The sequence below is a fragment of the Dama dama genome, chromosome 21 (assembly GCF_033118175.1).
Source record: "Dama dama isolate Ldn47 chromosome 21, ASM3311817v1, whole genome shotgun sequence".
Taxonomy (NCBI): domain Eukaryota; kingdom Metazoa; phylum Chordata; class Mammalia; order Artiodactyla; family Cervidae; genus Dama; species Dama dama.
Window position 1 is genome coordinate 65,090,452 of NC_083701.1, and position 17,281 is coordinate 65,107,732.

Sequence of the window (17,281 nt, forward strand, 5' to 3'; positions counted from 1 at the left end):
TCTCGAATTCTTGGGAGGAAAACAATCTTTCCCTAGCTCCCTAAGGTCTGTCCATATGAGCAACTTTGACTCTTCAAACTAACATGAGATTTCTAATAAACAAGTGGAACCGTGTTTATGAGTTTAAGAGGAACTTAATTGGTAGAGAAGAAACTAAAAGGGGATTTCTGAATGCTCTTGGTCAAAACTGAGGTATCTCTGGGAGAATTTTTTCCCCTGAGACTAAGAAAACATTTGAAGAGATTTTCCAAACAGAAGATCTCAGATAAAAGGCAGCAGTCCTGAATAATGATGCGGTCATAAATTCTGATTCTCTTATGCCCTAGCAAGACTGGAGGTGAGTGATGGGAGACGTGGGACCTTTTAAAAACAAGGCCATTGGCTCCTCCTGGTAGAACATTTCCAGATGCTTAGTCTACCTTATCCCACTAGTAGCAAACTAACTGCTTTACTCTAGTCAATAATCCAACTAAAGCTCTGGGGGAAGATGTTAAAGTCTTTGAAAAGAATTATCATTCAGTAAACCTCATCCAATGTTATGATCTAATGATTCAATAATTATTCTTTGCAAAAAGCTGGAAACATATGCATGAAAAAACAACAGTCAAAAAGATAAACTGCAAATAAGCATAAGCAACTGGTTACAAAAAGTAACCAATTAAAGAGGTAGGTTGTAAAGGCATTAAAGATGTGATGCTAAAAAATTGAGAGCCCTATTAATAAATATACTAGGTATGGATTTATGTTTGAAGATATATATCCCAAAAGACTCATAAGATCAAATTGAATTCTAACTTAAATTTGTTAGGATAAGACAGATTTTATGATTTGTGTACAGGTATCACCCTGTGAAAATAAAAGCTGAACCTTGGAAATTATTAAGTAGAGAATCATGGAATAATAAACACTGAGGTGGAAAGAACTTTGAAGGTCATGTAATTTAAAACCTCTCCTGGTCTGCAAATTTTTTTGCAACCTGGGGGCCAAATGATCCCAAAAGCTCTGTTTTTAAAGAGGCTCTGGCCACCACCTGACAATTTTTTCTCCTTCACAGTTAAGTGTCCTGAATAAAAGAATGCTTCGTTATCTCCACATTCTCTCTTCTCATCCTCACCTCTTTGTGATCAGACTTCTACTTTCCCTATTCCACTGAACTTACTTTTTTCTAAAATCACAAATAGACCCCCCTTTTTGTATCCATAGAACTCACTTCTGTTCTTATCCTCTCGAGTCGTGTTTGGCACTCAACACTGTCACCCACCTTGCTCTTCCTTCACACCTATCGCTGATTCCCTTCTACCTATCTGGCTGTATTCCTTGTCTTTTTCAAGAGTCTTTATCCTCCGACCTTCAAATATTGGCTTATCCCAGATATCAAGTAATGGCTCTTTCTTTTCTCAGTCTGAATACACTGTTTGACCTCCCATATTTCCCTGGTTCCAACCACCATCTAAGATCCTAAAAACTCACAAATCTAGGTTCCAATTCAGAACTCTATCTAAGCCCAGATTTAGATATTCAGCTTCTTATTGGATACCCAACAGGTCCCTGAAACTCAACACAAACTTTTATTTCCCCCCACTTAAATTGGCTTTTCCTGTGTCAACTCTTTTAGTAATATATCCAAACTGTATGCATTATTTCCCCCACATAAATGTTTCCCCTGCATTTACTATTTTTAAGGACTTGTTTTCTTTCATTTATTTATTTGATTTTATATTCTACATATAAGAAAGGTCATACGGTATTTATCTTTCTATGTCTGACTTATTTCACTTAGCATAATGCCCTCAAGGTCCATCCATGCTGTTGCAAATGGCAAGATTTCATTCTGTTTTATGTGTGTGTTAGTCACTCAGTCATGTCCGACTCTGTGCGACCCCATGGACTATAGCCCACCAGGCTCTTCTGTCCATGGGATTCTCTAGGCAAGACTAGTGGATTGGGTTGCCATGCCCTTCTCCCTTCTTCTCTATTTTATGGTTGGATAATATTCCACTGGGTGTGTGATGCACATGCATATATGTGTGTGTATATATGTAGCAGATGTTGTTGTTGTTTAGTGCATATAGATAGATAGATAGATTTTGTTGTTGTTTAGTCACTAGGTCACGTCCGACTCTTTCTGCAACCCCATGGACTATAGCCTGAAAGGCTCCTTCCATCCATGGGATTTCCCAGGAAAGAATACTGGAGTGGGTCGGCATTTCCTCCTCCAAGGGATCTTCCCAACCAAGGAATAGAACCCACATCTCCTGAATTTCAGGTGGGTTCTTTACCATTGAGCCACCAAGGAAGTGTATGTACATGTGTCATATGTAGATATATATATATACACATACATATGTAACAGTTTCTTTTTTCCATCCATCCATCAGGGGAGTGAACATTTATGTTGTTTCCATATCTTGACTATTGTAAATAATGCTGTAATGAACATGGGGATGCATATATATTTTCAAGTTAATGTTTTCATTGTCTTTGGACAAATACCCAGAAGTGTAATTGCTGGATCATATGGGATTTCCAGTTTTAACTTTTTTGGCTGAACCTCCATACCATTTTCCACACTGACTTGTATCAACTTACATTCCCACCAGCCTGCATGAGAGTTACCTTTTCTCTACATCATTGTCAACATTTATTATTTCTAGTCTTCTTGAGAAGAGCCATTCTAACAGGTGTGGGGTGATATCTTTGGGGTACTGATTTGTATCTCCCTGATGATCATGTACCTGTTGGCAATCTATTGTCTTCTTCAGAAAAAAAGCCTATTTGGATCTTCTGGCCATTTTTAATTGGGTTGTTTGGGTGTTTTTTTTTTTTTTTTTAGCTACTGAGTTGTATAAATGTTTTATCTATTTTGGATATTAGCCCCCAAAAGACAGATTGCCAGGAGAAATATCAATAACCTCAGATATGCAGATGACACCACCCTTATGGCAGAAAGTGAAGAGGAACTAAAGAGCCTCTTGATGAAGGTAAAAGAGGAGAGTGAAAAAGTTGGCTTAAAACTCAACATTCTAAAAATGAAGGTTACGGCATCTGGTCCCATCACTTCATGGCAAATAGATGGGGAAACAATGGAAACAGTGACAGATTTTTATTTTCTTGGGCTCCAAAATCACTGCAGATGCTGAATTTGAAGCTCCAATACTTTGGCCACCTGATACGGAAAGCCAGTTCATTAGCAAAGGCCCTGTTGCTGGGAAAGATTGAAGGCAGGATGAGAAGGGGACGACAGAGGACCAGATGGTTGGATGGCATTACTGACTCAATGGACATAAATTTGAGCAAACTCCAGGAGATGGTGAAGGACAGGGAAGCCTGGTGTGCTGCAGTCCATGGGGTCACAAAGAGTTGGACATGACTGAGCAACTGAAAAACAATCAGATAGATGATTTAAAAATATTTTCTCCCTGTAAGTAGGCAGCTTTTTCATTTTGTGCAGAAGCTTTCCAGGTTGATATAGTCCCACTTGTGTATTTTTGCTTTTGTTCTTTTGCTTTGGTACCAGAGTCCAAAAATCATTGCCAAGACCTATGTCAAGCAGCTTACTACTGATGTTTTCTCCTAGGTATTTTATGGTTTCAGGGCTTTTATTCAAGTCTTTAATCCATTTCAACCTAAATTTTGCATATGTAACTGTAAGATAGTGATCAGTTTTATTCTTTTTCATTTGACAGTCCAGTTTTCCTAACAAGAAATTGTCCTTTCTCCACTGTATATTCTTGGCACCTCTGTCATAATTTAATTGATCATATGTATGTGGGTTTATTTCTAGGCTCTCTATTCTGTTCCATTGATCTATGTACCTGTTTTTATGCCAAAACCATTCTATTTTGATTACTATTACTTTGTAATATTGTTTTAAATCAGGAAGCATGATGTCACCAGCTTTGTTCTTCTTTCTTAAGATTGCTTTGGCTATTTGGGGTCTTTTTGTGATCTCATGCAAATTTTAGAATTGCTTGTTCTACTTCTGTGAAACTGCCATAGGAATTTTGATAGGGATTGCACTGAATCTGTAGATTGTTTTGGGTAGTATGTACATTTTAACAATTTTAATTCTTCCATCACTTAAGCATGGAATATCTTTCCATTTATTTGTGTCTTTTTCAATATCTTTCATTTATGTCTTGTAATTTTTGATACACAGGTCTTTCATTTCCTTGGTTAAATTTATTCCGAGGTACCTTCTTCTTCTTGATGCAATTTTAAATGGAACTGTTTTCTTAGCTTTTTTTGATAGTTAATTATTAGTGTATAAAAATGAAACAGATTTTTGAGTATTGATATTGTATTTCACAACTTGTTGAATTTGTTTGTTAGTTTTAACAGTTTTTTAAATTTTATGGTCTTTAGGGTTTCCATATATCATGTCATCTGCAAACAGTGACAGTTTTATTTCTTCCTTTTCAATCTGAATATCTTTTATCTTTTCAGTCTGAATACTGTGACTGGGAATTCCAATAAAAATAAAATTTTCAATAGAAGTGAGAAGAGTGAACATCCTTATTTTTTCCCTGATCTTTAAAAGTGTTCAGCTGTTCAGTGATATTAGCTGTGGGCTTGTAATATATGGCTTTCGTTATGTTGAAGTTTTTTCCCTCTGCACTCCTTTTGTTGAGAGAGTTTTTATCACAAATAGATGTTGAATTTTGTTAAATGCTTTTTATGCACCTACTGAGTTGATCATATAATGATTAGCCTTCCTTTTATTAACATGGCCTATCACATTGACTGATTTCTGGATATTGACCCATCCTTACATCCCTAAAATAAATCCCATTTGATCACAGTGTATAATTCTTTTAGTGTATTGTTGAATTCTGTTTGTTAACATTTTGTTGAAGATTTTTGCATCTGTGTTTATCAAGAATGCATGTGTGCTAATTTTTGCTACCAGGGTAATGTTGACCTCATAAAATGAGTTTGGAAGAGTTCCTTTCTGTTCTGTTTTTGGAAGATTTTGAGAAGGATTGGTATTAATTCTTTGAATGTTTGGTAGAATTCACTAGTGAAGGCAGTTGATCCTGGAATTTTGTTTGTTGGGAGGTTTTTAATTACTGATTCAATCTCCTTAGTAGTAATTGATATGTTCAGATCTTCTATTTCATCATGATTCAGTCTTGGTAGGTTGTATGCATCTAGATTCTTATCCACTTCTTCTGGGTTTCCAATTTGTTGGTGAATAACTGTTCATATTAGTTTATAGTGATCCTTTGTATTTCTATGATATTAGTAGTTGTAACATCTCCTCTTTCATTTCTGATTTTATTTGAGTCCTCTCTTTTTTTCTTGATGTGTCTAGCTAAAGGTTTGTCAAATAAAAATAAAAATGCAACATACCAAATTTATAGAGTGCAACAAAAGTCATTATAAGGGAGAAGTTCACAGCAATAAATGCTTACCTCAAGAAACAAAAGACTGAAATGACCTAATTTTATACCTCTACAGAGCTATAAAAAGAAGGACAAATGAACCCCAAAGTTAACATAAAGGAGGAAACAACAAATATCAGATTAGAAATAAATGAAATAGAGACTAAAAAGACATTAGAAAAGATCAAAGAAACTAGGAACTTGTTCTTCACATTTTCTGTTTTACACACCATCTATCAAGACTCCAAAGTCAAAAAATCTGTGAGTTTCTCAGATACTTCTGTCATATTCACTCATTACAGAAGAGCCTACTGCTTCTCTGCTCCCTCCTCCTCCTCCTTCTTAATTCTTGTTATCATAACAAATATTCATGGAGTGTTTACTATATGATAAACACTCATAAGCTTTATAAGTTATCTCACTTAGTTTTCATGACAACTTATTGTTAACCCCATTTTACAGATTAGCCAATTGAGGCCAAGATTAGTTGGTAAAATAGCTAGTAAGTGGTAGAGTTGGTTTTCAAATATAGACAGTCTGACTCAAGAGCCTAAGGGCCTTAACCACTATGCAGACTGGTTATCAAGACCGCAGAGTTTAATTTCTCAGCCTCTTTCAAATATATCTACTTTGCTCCATCCTTATAGTATTGCCCTGTTTACACCCGTATCATTTACCAAATCAGATTCTAATTCCATGAAGGTCGGGATCATGTGTGCCTTTGTTTATCAATGTCCCCAGTGCTCAGCACAATGATTAGCACTTAGTAGATCTTCAATAAGTGAATGCAGAGGATACAAAATATTTTCACCATGTTAATAATAGGAAGATAGCTATGTATCCTTGTAGCTCAGTAGGTAAAGAATCTGCCTGCAACGCAAGAGGCCCGGGTTTGATTCCTGGGTCAGAAAGATCCCCTGGAGAAGGAAGTGGAAACCCACTCCAGTATTCTTGCCTAGAGAACCCCATGGACAGAGGAGCCTGGCAAGTTCCAGTCCATGGGGTTGCAAGAGTCGGACACGACTTAGCGACTAAACCACCACCAGCCATGTACTTTAGTGTCCAAACTGGGAAAGTTTTGTGGTTGAAACAGGGCACTATCAATAGTTACTCTGCATCAACAGGAATAGATTGGGACTGTTCCAGACAAACTGAGACCTATCATCGCCCTGATAACTGAGTTACCTGTGTATGCCAAATTGTTTTCTGCAACTCAACACCATTTTCTCCTTCACTACTCTCCGTGGTATTAGAGGGATGGGAAGCCCAGGGGCTACAATTCCAGGAATCCCTGCTACCAGTGTTACGAGGTGAGATGAAAACAGTGAGCCTCATTCACGTGAGATTTCAAAGACAAAAGAGAAATAGAAACCACTATTATTCTTTTGAGCTGGATAGTCACTTAGGGCTTTATAGATAGAATATGTGCGCTTTTGCCAACAGTTTCATAGTGTCTTCCTAAAAACCACTCACTTTGGGGCTGGGGACAACTAAAATCATTGGTGAAAGTTTCCAGTAGTTCCTGTGCTTCAAGATTTTCTGAATATCAGTAGTTGCATCTCCCAGGGCAGCCTGGGAGAGGGAAATTCCCTTTATTTGTAAGGCAATCATGGTAGATACCTCACAGACAACACTCTCAAATCTCTTCCTGTTAGTCTGGTAAAAGTTGACTTATGCTCATGTAAAGTCCAAACACAGGTTGATAAGAGCTCTCTTCCATTTGATGACTCAGACAACCAAGATTCTTCCATCTTTTTATATAGCTTCCAGGGCTGCTCCCAGGGGCAGTAAGTGTTGGAAGAGGCATACAAGCTCTTAACCATTTTTGCCCTGGGAAATTAATTCATTCTCCTCCATAGTCCTTTGACCATCATAAGTTCCCAACCTCATAGCAAAAGAGGATGAGAGAATACCACAAAGTTTGGTAAACATTAACTTTCTGTCATAGGCTCAAATTTCCTAAATTGAATCCCTTCCTGCTTGAAATATCTGAGGTAGTTTCTGCTCTTCTTCTGGATATGCTATGAAATAATACATAGTTGTAGAAACTAAATATATTAACTTTATGAACAGGCATTTATCATTTGTTTACATTTATCATTACATAAATGTGTAATTATTAGTTTTGCTGTTTATGTATACAAATATATTATCTTACATAAAATTTTACATACATGCTATGGCTTAGCTTATATACCTACTGATAGATACTGTTTGAATTAATAGATTCAACAGTAAAGACTAAACTGTCTTTATTGTTTAAGGTATTATTGCCTTAAATAAAGAGAACAAAACTTTGTTGATATGTAACCTATTTCTACATACATCTACCATTCCTTTGAATTAAAATCATCTATTTTTTGTGATTAGTAATGCTTTTGAAATTTATAAAGGACTGCATCTGTTGTACAAGTAAAGACCTGGATCCGTATCATTATCTTTTTTATATCAACATGCCTAATGATGCGTAAGGTTATAATAAAATGAGCAAGAGTAGATGTGAAACAGGACATTGACTCCTGAACTTAGTAATCATTATATGTTCAGAGAAAACTATTAGCTTCTATTTGACTCTTATCAAGAAACGTAATAATACATATACAAACCCACTCATGCAACAGAATATCTTAAAACATTTGTGTTAGTGTGATTGCAGATGTAGATGCATCATATATATACTGTGCTAGATATCTGTCCTTTCCATTTGAAGGTGATGCTCAATGGACAGGCCCTTGTTTCCACCCCAGTGACTGTGGTGAAGACGGGTTAATTTCCAGGGATGATGTACAGTCAATGCAGCTGCCAGAGCCAGCCTACCCCACAGGCAGCACTCAATTCCTGCCCGAAGTGAGATACTCATCACAGTGTTCTGCCTGTTTGTGTCTCTGTCAGCAAATGAAGGTCGGGTTACTCCCTGCAATTTGTGTTAACAGGAAACATGGCTTCCCAAGCAATCTGAAAGATAAATATGAGTTGAGAGTAAGCATTCTAGGTGAGCCACTCTGGGATGAAGTCTTAATTCTGCCACTTTTTGTTCAGGTTAATTTATAGAAAAGAAAATGAAGGGAAAGGAAGTGAGTGGAAACTCACCTTCACTAAATATTTACTCTGGACCAGATTCTGGGCTAATTTCAGACATATTTCCTTACTGAATCATCACAACATCTCTTGCTCAAGGCATGACTGTTATTTTATAGTAAGGAGGCCTGACTGTGTTATTTATTGTCTCAAAAACTTTGAGCCAAGCTTCCTGTCTCTCTCAGCCTCAGTTTTCCCATCTGCTAATACCTACCCTGCAACTAGGTATTCTTTACACATGGAATTGTTTAACATTTCCCTTCTTTACCAGACTATCAGCTACATGAAACTTTCATATGCAGACCTGTCTGGTGCCAGAGGCCGTCAGAGCCCACCTGTAAGGAGGCTTTAAAATAAGAGCTCGCTTGGATAAGCTAGAGCCTCCTCAGACACGTGTACACCCTCAGGCAGGAACTGCATCTAGTGCAGCACTATGAGAAGCTTATCTCTGCCACTAAAAATACTCATACATCAAAGACCAAAGCAGAGAACTGCAGGAGAGCCGGTCAGTGGTGATAAGGGAGGTCACCCTGCTGTCGATGATCACCAGCACCCATGCATCACGGGATGCAGAACAGACCCGAGAGAAGGTCAGACGCCTCCACTTCGTGTGTGCCAGGTACTGTGAGACCAGGGAAGACTCTACAAAGAAATATCACGAACTTTCGATGGACCTCGTTTACAGCCGAGGGTCAGTGTGGGTTGGCGGATTTGCTGAGTCTTTGCCTTCTCAGTCATGGAGAGTAGAAAATGGGAACCCAAACTAAAAACTACCATTCTCTACAGAGCCAGGACAGGAACGTCATAGATAACAAGAATCATATAACAGTTAGAAATTGCTTTTATCTCTTTCCTGTCACTTCATCAACCAACCACTGTGGACCAAGTTCCAGAGGTACAGTGGTAAACAAGAGACCCATACAGACCCTGCCCTCGTGTAGCTGATAATCTGGCAGTGAGGGAAACATCAGGAAATTCTATGTGTGGAGAATCTAGACGCAGGGGAGGCATTCTTACTTATATTTAACATGCAAGACTGAAGCTGGGATTGGTAAGAGGCTTTGAGTACCGTTTTTTTTAAAACCGGTAAGTGGTACAGTCAAGCCTCAAATGTGGGTCTTCGTATTTGTCATCCAGGGCTCCTTCCTTGTTGCTACATATCTGACTGCCTGCCTCTGAGCACCCCTTTCTATCAAGGCCCCATGCTTTGAGTCTACTAAAAGCTGAACATGGTGAATACAGACTAGAATGAGAAAAGAGTAAATAGATGTTAGCCATCTGTATGTCTTCTTTGGAGAAATGTCTGTTTAGTTCTTTGGCCCATTTTTTGATTGGGTCATTTATTTTTCTGGAATTGAGCTTCAGGAGTTGCTTGTATATTTTTGAGATTAATCCTTTGTCTGTTTCTTCATCTGCTATTATTTTCTCCCAATCTGAGGGCTGTCTTTTCACCTTACTTATAGTTTCCTTAGTTTCCTTTGTAGTGCAAAAGCTTTTAAGTTTCATTAGGTCCCATCTGTTTAGTTTTGCTTTTATTTCCAATATTCTGGGAGGTGGGTCATAGAGGATCTTGCTGTGATTTATGTCGGAGAGTGTTTTGCCTATGTTCTTCTCTAGGAGTTTTATAGTTTCTGGTCTTACATTTAGATCTTTAATCCATTTTGAGTTTATTTTTGTGTATGGTAACTGCCATATGACCCAGCAATCCCACTTCTGGGCATACACACTGAGGAAACCAGATCTGAAAGAGATACGTGCACCCCAATGTTCATCGCAGCACTGTTTATAATAGCCAGGACATGGAAGCAACCTAGATGCCCATCAGCAGATGAATGGATAAGGAAGCTGTGGTACATATACACCATGGAATATTACTCAGCCGTTAAAAAGAATTCATTTGAATCAGTTCTAATGAGATGGATGAAATTGGAGCCTATTATACAGAGTGAAGTAAGCCAGAAAGATAAAGAACATTACAGCATACTAACACATATATATGGAATTTAGAAAGATGGTAATGATAACCCTATATGCAAAACAGAAAAAGAGACACAGAAGTACAGAACAGACTTTTGAACTCTGTAGGAGAAGGTGAGGGTGGGAAGTTTTGAAAGAACAGCATGTATATTATCTATGGTGAAACAGATCACCAGCCCAGGTGGGATGCATGAGACAAGTGCTCGGGCCTGGTGCACTGGGAAGACCCAGAGGAATCGGGTGGAGAGGGAGGTGGGAGGGGGGATTGGGATGGGGAATACGTGTAACTCTATGGCTGATTCATGTCACTGTATGACAAAACCCACTGAAATGTTGTGAAGTAATTAGCCTCCAACTAATAAAAAAAATAAAATAAAAAAAAAGAGTAAATAGATGACAGGAGATCCTGGAGCCGACCTTGTGTCCTTCCCTTCCTCGGCTTTAAACTGCAGGGCTCTTGTTTTCAGAGGAGTTTTAAAAAGGAGGTAGAAAGCATGTCTCTGAATTGCATTATGATTCACAGGACTTTTGCTTGGGATAACTATGGTCTTTATTAGTTTCCATGAAAAATCTTTCTATCATCAGGATACCTGCAGCTTTCCTAGGGCTCACCGTCACCAGTCAGCAGATACCTCTGTTGAGCATCTACCATAATAGCCCTCCTGTGGTTTCCATCCCTTCTCAAAGAAGAGCTTTAGATGAAACTATGGGTTGCATGACTATACTATTGGCAAGGCTGTTGGGAGACTTCCATCTCAACAATAATAGGAATTAGCTCTTTTTGGAACTGTCTCTGGAGGGAAGGGATATATAAAAATGACTGCTGATGCACTAGTTACAATAGCTAGGACATGGAAGCAACCCAGATGTCCACCAGCAGATGAATGGATAACGAAGTTGTGGTACAAATATACAATGGGATATTATTCAGCTATAAAAAAGGAACACATTTGAGTCAGTTCTAATGAGGTGGATGAACCTAGAGCCTATTATACAGAGTGAAGTAAGTCAGAAAGAGAAACACAAATGCTGTATATTAACACATATATATGGAACTTAGAAAGATGGTCTCAGCGATCCTACAGGCAGGGCAGCAAAGGAGATATAGATGTAAAGAACAGAATTTTGGACTCAGTGGGAGAAGGAGAGGTGGGGGATGATTTGAGAGAATAGCACTGAAACATAGACATTTACCATATGTAAAATAGATGACCAGAGCAAGTAAAGTTTGATGCATGAAGCAGGGCACCCAAAGCCAGTGCTCTGGGACAACCTAGAGGGATAGGGTGGGGGTGGTGGTGGTGGAAGGGGTATTCAGGATGGGAGGGAACACTTGTATACCTATGGCCAATTCATGTTGATGCAAGGCAGAAATCATCATAATATTATAAAGCAATTATCCTTCAATTAAAATGAATAAATAAATAACGGCTGCTCATACAGATGCTAGAAATGTTTGACCAGTGGAGACTGATTCTGAAGAGGACCTGAGCTGGAGTGCAAGTGACTTCTGTGTGGCTGTGTTTCTCCCGGCCCCTACCTGCCTGACTGGAGACTGTTCAGCCCGCCTGCTAACAGGCCGGGAGTCCGCTGCGCGCTCAGCCTAGTGGGAGGAGTGGGAGGACTACGGTGCAGAAGACAAAACCTTAGACACTGGAGAGTGTGGTCTGATTAGGAAGTTGGGAGCAAACATGAAACGGAGGATAAAAATGGGCTGAAGGAGTCCAGGGAGAGGAGAGCTTCGTTGAGGAGGGAAGAGCTGTAGAGCCTTCTCTCCGGAAACGGGAGGGACTGTGTGCTTCGGGAGGTGGTGAGTTTGGCTAGAGGAGCTGGAGAAGAGGCACACCGCGTCAGCAGAGGCGCCCAGGTGGGAGTGAGGAGGGCCCTGGGGGCCACAGCGGCGCATTCCCAGAAGTAAACACGTGTCCTGGAGAGCAACGAGATTCAGCTGGTGGGTGTACTGCAGCCTGCCCAGGGTCACACGCTAGAAAACCTGGCCTGCGACAGACACTGCTCTGTATCCCTGCACAAGCCACATTCTCTCCGGGCTCTACTCTATCCCCACGAGCGGATTGTCCCACTGCATGATCTCTGAGGTCTGCTTCCAGCTCTAGCAACTATGATCCTGCAATTCTCAAAGATATGGGGGCTCCACTTCTGGCTAAAAGGTCCAGGGGGAAACAGAGAACCAAGACCCACAGGTAGGGAAATGTCCGATTATGGTTTAGCACAGTTGAGACCGCTGGAACCTCTTAAACAGAAGGAAGAGGTCCGAGTGGTTTCACACGGAGCTGCTGAGGCTCCCTGTTCCTCTGCTCCCAGGACCCACTGCCCACGATTGCTGGGGTTTGAGGAAACCCAGCTCACACGTTGCTGTCTTTGCTTTTCTGCGGTGCTGGCTTTCGACAGGAAGACATGCTTCACCCGTCACTCCCTGTAAAACCCGCCTTGCCCACTGCTTTCTTCAGAATCATTTTCCCTTGAAGAAGATGCTTCCTCACAAACAACGTGTTCAATGGCCACTTCGGCAGTTTTCACTTCATGCCTCAGAACTGGGGCCCGCAGAGGGCCGGCTCCCCTCTGCGGTGTCACCAGGATGGCAGTCACCTCTGCCGCCTGGCAGCGCAGGGGCCCGAGGGGATGGCCTGGGGGAGGCACGGCCAGGCCCTATCTCTGGCAGGGGGTATTCACACGGCGGATAAAAATCTTGTCTTCGTCTCAACACAGCCAGGGCAAACTGGACATCTTAAGTAGGTTCTTATATAAAACAAGGATTTTACAAGAAAGCCAGTTTGATCGAGATGTGTTTATCTTAAAGAGGATAAATACATGAGAAAAATACATTTTTGAAGACCAAATAAAAATAAGCACCAAATAAAAATATACACACACTCATCAAGGGCAAGCGTCTAAGACTTTGATTTTATTACTACTATGCAGTATCCTCAGTTCATACTTAACTGAAGGAGGAGGCGTTTCTGTTTGATCATTCTTATCTCCTCCTCCTTAGCAACAGTTTTTTTTAAATTGCCGGCTGTTCTTAACAAGAAGCAGAATGACCAAAGTTTCCTTTTCTTGATGATGTCTCATAAGATTTTTATCTGCGAATATGACTACTTCCACCACCGAGTCACAAGAGACACATCTCCCCAAGTTTGTGAGGTCAACAATCAAGGTTTGGTCAGAACTGGGAAACAGCATCTGTACTTGCATGTTTCTCACGGTTTCAAGCAATAAATCGTGGGGAGAGAGAAATAAAAAGGCATTTATTGAAATTAAATCATCTGCTCACAAACAGCACATTTTTTTTTCCAGTCTGAAAGATTTGAAAAGAAAAGAGAAACCCTTGGAGGTGTATGTGGTAGATAGGAGCAAATGCTAATCAGTCTTAAATAATACATATAACAACATTTTAGAAATAAGAGTTGTGTAGAATACTAGGCACATGACTTATTTGAAAAAATGAATATAATGAAGTTATATAATGAGGAAAGATAAAAGATTCCCTCTCTTCTCTAGGCATCTTTCAGTAAATGAAGTTGGGGAGGGGGAAGAGCATGTAAAAACTGCATATTAACATAAAATTTTAGGACAGCTAAACATAACAAAACTACCCCACAACTGAACTAGTGAACAGCAACCAGATCCAAAAACAACAACCAAAAATGTTTGAATCTCTTGGATGTAGATCAATTCATCTCACACATTTTTGAGTCTAAAACAAACCCTACATAGTTGCTGACAGACAGTGTGGAAAGAAAAATTACTTCAAAGATGATCACCGCAATTCACAATGACAGGACAACTCCCATCATGGGAATTCACTTGATGCCATTAAGTTACTTTTTATAGCAATTGGAGAATTATGAAGAATTTGCCACTGTGACCACAATTAATCTCCCCCCTTGAAAAAATTATTCAATAAAATCTATCTTCTTCCATAAGAGGAAATAACTGTCACTTAATTTTTTTATTAAAAAATACTGCCATATTTAAAATTTTTTCAATGTGTATATTTTATACCAAACTTCAAAAAAAATCCACAAACTTTATTGGTCATACTACTTTACTAACTATACTTAAAAGTGTTTGTAAAAAGAGTGTCTACAAGAGAAAATCTATTTAATAGATACTGCTAAGTCACTTCAGTCGTGTCTGACTCTGTGCGACCCCATCCCTGGGATTCTCCAGGCAAGAACACTGGAGTGGGTTGCCATTTCCTTCTCCAATGCATAAAAGTGAAAAGTGAAAGTGAAGTCGCTCAGTCATGTCTGACTCTTCGAGACCCCATGGACTGCAGCCTACCAGGCTCCTCCGTCCATGGGATTTTCCAGGCAAGAATACTGGAGTGGGGTGCCATTGCCTTCTCTGATTTAATAGATATTCAGATATATAAAAAAAATACTTTATTGCCAAAAAACACTAACCATGATCTAGACCTTCAATGAGCCATAATATTTTTGCTGGTGAGAGTCTTGCTCTTGGTTGTAGAATATCAACTTGATAACTGGAATTAGAAGTGGAGCCTGAAGATATAACTGAGTTGCTGTAATCTCATGATAAAACTTAAACAGATGAAGAGTTGCTTCTTATGAATGGACAAAGAAAGTATTGAACAACTTTCTTGAGATGAAATCAACTTCTGATAAAGATGCTGGGAAGATTTTTGCAATGACAACAAAGGATTTAGAATATGACATAAACTGAGTTGATAAAGCAGTGGCAGGGTTTGAGAGATTGATTCCAATTTTGAAAGAAGTTCTACTGTGAGTAAAATCCTATCAAATAATATTGCATGCTCTAGGGGTTCCCTTGTAGCTCAGCTGGTAAAGAATATGCCTGCACTGTGGGACACCTGGGTTCGATCCCTGGGTTGGGAAGATCATCTGGAGAAGGGAAAGGCTATCTACTCCAGTATTCTGGCCTAGAGAATTCCACGGGCTGAATAAGTCCATGGGGTCGCAAATAGTTGGACACGACGGAGTGACTTTCACTTTCAGAGGAATCATTCATGAAAGGGAAAGGATGAGTCAATCAATGAGGCAAATTTGATTGTTATTTTAAGAAATTGCCAAAGCCACCCCAGCCTCCAGTAACCACCACCCTGATGTGTACAGTAGAAGGACTGAATGTGGCTCACCTGGGAGACGGCCGAGGTTAGAAGTGGTGTTCTGAGTTAATACCAATGTGATGGTTAAGATGTAGCTTAGGAAGGAGAAAAGAAAAAATGACTAAACAATTAAATAAAGGCTAAGTGATTACCAAAAGGCTAAAATCCAGAGACAGTGTAATGATGGCACCCAGATCAACCAGACTAAGATGTGGACTTCCCATCTGACTTTACAACATGCACCCAAACATCATTCCTTCAATCTGCGGTGCCTCCCTCAACCAGGGCATGCTTCTACCAGGTTGGGCCTCTACCTTCTTCTCTTCTTTTTTATCCCTTTAGTCACAGCTGGCTTCCTTACCTGCCCTGTGTTTCTGTAAGAGACCCAGGGCCTCTGAGGATTGACTCCTACACCAGCCAAATCAAACTTCCCTTCTCACTTTCCTGGCCTAGAATATTTCACTGGGGTCAGTTCTGCTGAATCTGACAAACACTACTATTGATATTATCTTGTGTTGGGGGCTGAATATGCCAAGATTAAAAGTCATGCTTAAGGAGCTCAAACCTGACTATGGAAACAACAGGCACATGTAATGTATTGGAGATGAGGTGAAGGAGAAGAGATGAAACAGTATGACAGATTTAGGGACCTGCCGTAGATGTCACATAAAATACTCTTGAAGACACACAGCAGGTGGCAGCTCCCATGGAAGGGTTTGAAGGATGAATATGTACCCACTTCCTATGTGACTCCCTCCTGTGCCCACTCTGGGACCTATGCCCACTCCTTCCAGGCCATTGACCAACAGTGACTCTCTATTCCATTCTCTTTATCCATGTTCCCCAGATTTAAATATGTACTCATAAGTGTCCTCAATGGGCTTCCCTGGTGGCTCAGATGGTAAAGAATCACCTGCAATATGGGAAACCTGGGTTCAATCCCTGGGTTGGGAAGATCATCTGGAGGAGGGCATGGCAGACCACTCTAGTATTCTTGCTTGGAGAATCCCCACGGACAGAGGAGCCTGGTGGGCCATAGTCCTTGGAGTCACAAAGAGCTGGACACGACTGACTAAGCACACACACAAAGTCAAAGTTGCTCAGTCGTGTCTGACTCTTTGTGATCCCAAGGACTATACAGTCCATGGGATTCTCCGGGTCAGAATACTGGAGTGGGCAGCCGTTCCCTTCTCCAGGGGATCTTCCCAACCCAGGGATCAAACCTGGGTATCCCTCATTGCAGGTGGATTATTCTGTCCTCACTAATGTACCCATCCCTCACTTAATGACCTTTCTTCATTATGAAAAGAAAGAACAGTACATGGAAGTAAATCAGGCAAATTACGAGGCTAGAAGTGTGATTCACAAGTTTGGACAATAGAGCTGCATTGTTTATCCCTCTAGCAAGTCCATTCCAAAACGGTGCTCTCTAACGACATAAAGCAACAAACAAATGGCTGCTCCTCGTGGTGGCTTCCTGATTCCCCCTCCCACTGTCTTCCTCAGGCTCAGTGACCAGGGCCTTGCCCACTGTCCTTCAATAACAGGACAGCTTCTGAGTAAGCTCAGTTGTGAGTGTCATGCATGGCTTAGATTTGGAATGAGGGATTTGTTTCTTCTTCAGTGATGGGTGTTGGGGGCTGCAAGATGGGGGGATGGAGGAGACTGCTTAATAATTGCCAAGAAAAATCAAATAGATTTTTCTAAGGTATTGTTCTGAAAAAATAAACAA

At 40.1% G+C, this 17,281-nt stretch overlaps 1 protein-coding gene across 3 annotated transcripts in view; it reads right to left on the reverse strand.

The window, feature by feature from the left end:
• CPQ (carboxypeptidase Q) overlaps window positions 1-17,281 on the reverse strand; it is a 526,376-nt gene that overhangs the window by 145,493 nt on the left and 363,602 nt on the right. The gene's annotated exons all lie outside the window — the stretch shown is intronic.